The 4,831-nt window shown below is 50.1% G+C and overlaps 1 protein-coding gene and 1 long non-coding RNA gene across 2 annotated transcripts in view; one reads left to right on the top strand and one right to left on the bottom strand.

The window, feature by feature from the left end:
* Positions 1-4,831, top strand: part of CIB4 (calcium and integrin binding family member 4) — a 70,330-nt gene that overhangs the window by 6,766 nt on the left and 58,733 nt on the right. The gene's annotated exons all lie outside the window — the stretch shown is intronic.
* LOC109311555 overlaps positions 1-4,831 on the bottom strand; it is a 21,973-nt gene that overhangs the window by 6,469 nt on the left and 10,673 nt on the right. The window contains exons 2-3 of the long non-coding RNA XR_002101537.1: positions 4,741-4,746; positions 3,732-3,737 (exon numbers count right to left, since the gene is read on the bottom strand). This is a non-coding gene — a long non-coding RNA (uncharacterized LOC109311555). The remainder of the gene's footprint in view (positions 1-3,731; positions 3,738-4,740; positions 4,747-4,831) is intronic.

Raw genomic sequence — 4,831 nt, 5'->3', positions numbered from 1 at the left:
TTCCAAGAGAAGTGGTGCAGGCTCCTACCCTGGGGGTGTTTAAGAGGAGGTTAGATGAACACCTTGCCGGGGTCGTTTGACCCCAGTACTCTTTCCTGGCATGGCAAGGAGTCGGACTTGATGATCTGCTCAGGTACCTTCTGACCCTAGAAACTATGGAACTATGAAACTACTATGACCTGCTGGACTGTCTGCCACGGAAGACCAAGGGCTCAATGGAAGGATCCCCTTAAAGCACCCCACCCTCCTTGTCTGCTAAATTCTGAGGGGCTGTGCCCATTTCACAGATTCCCTGAAGCAAGAAGCACTTCCTCCTCCCTAGAAGCTCTGCGTGGTGCAGGAAGTTAAGCCTTCAGTTCACAGGCAGCAAGCTGAGCCAGGATCCTACTACTACAGAGGCCAGAGAGCCTAAACCAGGTGGGGTTAAACACAGAGCAAAAGAGCCCAGCACACAGAGACTTCTGCTATGACAACCCTGGGCAGAGTGTCCCAAGGGATCAGTGCCCATCACAAGGATCTTTGCCAGAGCCCAGGCCTGGGAGAGCCTTATGCCAACCCCCATGTAGCTTCCCAGCCTCCTGAGTCTCAAGCCAAGCTGAGCTGAGAATCTGGGGACAGTTCATGGCTCACCCCAGGCTCAGACACATAGGGCATGTCTACATGTGCATTTAAGCGAACCTAAATTTAATGTGCCTTAGCTTAATGCACATTACGCGGGTTTAGGCAGGCATCTACACGTGCAGGTGTTAAAGCACATCAATGTTGTATGTGGACTGACTTGGGACTAAAGTTAGTCTCAAGTCAGTTGACACACACAATGTTAATGGACTTTAATGCACCTACACATTTGTTAATGCGCTTTAATTGTTCATGCTTAAATTTGGTACCTGCATTTGCAGGTATCAAATTTAGGTGTGAATAGCCTAAATTCACCATTTTTAATGTGCATTAAGGATGCACCCATGTAGAAGCACGCCCTTAATGTGAATTAACTTAGACTAATGCACATTAAAGCATCACGTGTAGATGTGCCCCTAGTCCTTGTCTCTCCCCTTGTTGGACCAGCAGCAAAAAGTCGTGCCTGCCCTGTCACCAGGGCAGCCTTCAAAGAGAAGCTGAGATAAAAGCCAAGCCCTCATCATCATCATCATCATCAGTTTAATGAGGGCTCTGGCGGGGGACATCTGCTTGGGAACAGTAATTGAATTGTGCTCCTTGCGGAAGTGAGTGGATTAAAGGCCCCGGAGCCCAGAAGCTCTGAAATCATCCTCGTGTCAAGCTGGGGGTGAAACCCGAGAGGCGGAGCAGAACCCACAGCTCATGGAAACAAAGAGCTGATTCCCAGCGTGGCTGGCACCAAAATATCTAGGAGGCACTGAAGGGGTCATATTTAGACAGCTGCAGCCCTGCTTTCCCTGGCTCCGCGGAGTCATCGGCTCGGGTTACTTAAGGGATCCACAGATTCATGCCGTTATAACTTGCACTCTTCCCCAGCACCCTTCTCTGCCCACAACCAGTGAGGCTTCGACGGCTCGCCTGGGTTTACTACCTGTAAAAGCATTGGAGGATGCTCTCAGGGAATTTGTTTCCCCCCTGAATTGTGAGCTTGCCACTGATAATCTTGCAAAAAGAAACACGGTGCTCATCTTCCCCTTTCATCTCCCCTTTCTCCTTCTCTGGGGAACTGACTGCAGCTTCTATAGCTAGGCCGACTGGAAGATGAAAAGGGGAAAATGAGCAATGTGCTCCATTTGGAAGGGCCTTTTGCCAAAAGTGGCAGGTCTAATTGCTTTATTATTCACCAGGGAGAGGAGGGGGAAAAATAGAGGTGGATGGTTTTATTCTCCCAGATTAAGACATCTCGGGGAAGCTGTAATTTGTTTCTGGTTCCATGCTTTTGTACCACCCGCAACAAGATTCTAATTAGGAGACATTTCAGCTCTCTTTACGCCTGGAGGCCCAGCAGAGACAGGCATGTAGAATGGCATCACTCCTGAGATGGGGAAAGCTAGAGGTGCTTTTTCCTCTCTCTTCTGTAAAGGTGGCCTGAATTGGCTCGACATGCTTCCATGTCACAAGCAGGGCCATTCAGCTGGCTCTAAGCTTTGGGTGCCTGCCCAGTTCCTTTCTTGTGTGCTAGAGCAGCAGCAGAGAGGCTGCAATGGGTCCCTTTCTCATTTCTGCCCTGGGATCCGCCACTGAATGGCCTCAGATTTGCTCAGAACCAGTGCCACTGAAGAAAAGCACTCGGGTCCTTGCTGCACCCTGTGCCCTGCAGACCCCAGTGCTCCAGTAAAGCTCTTGCAAACTATGCCTGGCAGAGCAATCCTACCGCCGCCAGGCAGATGTACCAGAGAGTCTAATAGGGCTTTTCCTGTCATTTGTCTTTGGTCTGAAGCATTTCCTTGCGTCTGCCTAGGCATGTCATGTGTCCTTGTTGCGAAGGCGGCTAATGGCAACCTGGGCTGCATTAGGAGAAGCATTGCCAGCAAGTGGAGGGCAGTGATCCTTCCCCTCTATTCAGCACTGGGGAGGCCACATCTGAAGTCCTGCATCCAGTTTTGGGCCCCTCACTACAGAAAGGATGTGGACACACTGGAGAGAGTCCAGCAGAGGACAACAAAAATGGTTGTGGGGCTGGGGGGCAGGACTGGTGAGGAGAGGCTGAGGGAACTGGGCTGATTTAGTCTGGAGAAGAGAAGACTGAGGGGGATTAAATAGCAGCCTCCACCTCCCTGCCAGGGGGCTGCAGAGGATAGAGCTGGGCTGTTCTCAGTGGGGGCAGATGACAGCACAAGGAGCAATGGGCTCAAGCTGCAGCAAGGGAAGTTGAAGTTAGATATTAGGAAAAACTCTCTCATGAGGAGGGTGGTGAAGCACTGGGACAGGTTCTGCAGAGAGGTGGTGGACTCTCCATCCTTGGAGGTGTTGAAGACCCGGGTAGACAAAGCCTTGGCTGGGATGATGTAGTTGGAGCTGGTACTGCTCTGAGCAGGGGATTGGACTAAATGTGACCTCCTGAGGTCCCTTCCTACCTGAGTTTTCCCAGAGTCATGTTCTATCTGGAGACAGCAGCTGGGATGGGGGCATGACATTCTCCTGTGACACGGCCCATTTCAGCTTGGAGCTCTGGCCGGCAAGGACTCCGGGTACTAAGGATGATACAGGCAGTCCTCAGACTTACAGCATAATTAAAACTGTGTCTCAAGTAGAAACATTGTAACTTGGAACCATTTTTTCCCGTAGGAAAAAATGTTATAAATGGCCATTAGTTCCTGAACCAAGGCCTGATACCCTATTTTCACCAAAAATAACCCAGAATTTTGTACTCAATCAATTATAGATGAGTAATATAGCTACATTAATGCATTTATATTGTAAATAGTAATCATATTGATTTGGAAGGATTTCTCTGAGGTGACTTTGCTGGACTTTTTGAAGGGCTCTTGGACTTTTTGAAGGGTTTGTAGCTGCAGTCTTTTCAGGAGTCCTGGCTGCAGGTTTTTCTGCAGTCTCGTCTGCTTTCTTAAAGTGTCCAAGCAAGTCTGGATGGATGTTCTCCAGAGACATGGGTGACACAGCAAACTTGTTCACTGACGTGGCATTGCATTGGATCAAGAGTTGTAAAGTCGAAACTGATGCCAGAAAGTTGAAACAGGGTGTCAATTTATAAATGTTTTAAGTGAGAAACATTGTAACTTGAAATGGTGTAAGTCAAAGACTGCTTGTACTTTTTACTTTAGTTAATGAAGATTTTCCCTTGAGATCTGCTTTGCAAATGCAGGGGTTCTTGCATGTGATGCTGGTGCCCCAGGGACAGGAGACATTCCTCCAGAGGCCTCTAAGCACAAGAGTTTCATGGAGGCTTAATCTGAGCCAGAATTTCCCCCCCAGCTCAGACTCCTAGAGCCAAGGGGCTGGAAGGGAGCTCTGGTGTACCCCTGCCTGAGTCAGGATCAGCCCTATCCAAACCAACCCAGAAAAACCCATTGTCCAAACTATGCAGAGCTGTCCAGTCATCCGAGATCCAACACCAGACATCACACCTGCCCCTGCCCCAGGGAAAGCAGGGGACCACGCAGCCAACATCCTGCTCTATAAAAGTTTGTTCATAGACTCTCAGGAGATCGCAAGCAGAGGCCGTGCCCCAGCTACAGAGGAAGGCAAACCCTCTTTCACCACACCACCCTGCCCCCTAAGTCTGTATCATCTAAGCAGGGGGGAAATTCCTTCCTGGTCCCAAGTATGATGATGGGTCTGACCCTGAGCAAAACGGCAAGAGCCTCCAGCCAAGACCACTGGGTTTTAATCCCATCTCCCTTGACCTCTGTGGAATAAACTGGCCCGGGGGCAAGATACACTCTCTTACCCTCTCTGCAATGCATAGAGGTGGGGGTGTGATGGTTTTTAAATGTGCGCCTCCACACACGTCTTGCTCAGGGCCTCTGTTAGGGAAGGCAGGTCAATGAAATGCACTTTGTAAGGCTGCATGCCCCCCATAGCTGTGTGCCCTGTGCTGTCCCTTGTGGCTGTGAAACATTTCTGCTGGCACAAGAAAAAGATCCAGCTCTCGGACACGGCTGTGACAATGCCACCACCTGCAGGTCCCTCCCAACAGATCCAGTGCAGGCCACACTGTCATCGGGCTGGAATTGCCCACAGGAGCTCTGCTCATCTAGTCCAGCACCAGCTCAAGGCAGGATCCTCCCTACCTAGCCCAGCCCAGACATTTCGTTTCACCCAGACCTGGACAAGCTCAGCAAATGGGCAGACGAGAACCTCATGGTGTTTAACACCGAAAAATGCAAGGTTCTCCACCTTGGGAGGAAAA

Source organism: Crocodylus porosus, unplaced genomic scaffold (genome assembly GCF_001723895.1).
Source record: "Crocodylus porosus isolate Cpor-Errol unplaced genomic scaffold, CroPor_comp1, whole genome shotgun sequence".
NCBI classification, from domain to species: domain Eukaryota; kingdom Metazoa; phylum Chordata; order Crocodylia; family Crocodylidae; genus Crocodylus; species Crocodylus porosus.
Note: the sequence above shows the minus strand (reverse complement) of the source record. Positions and strands in the feature narration are given on the sequence as shown.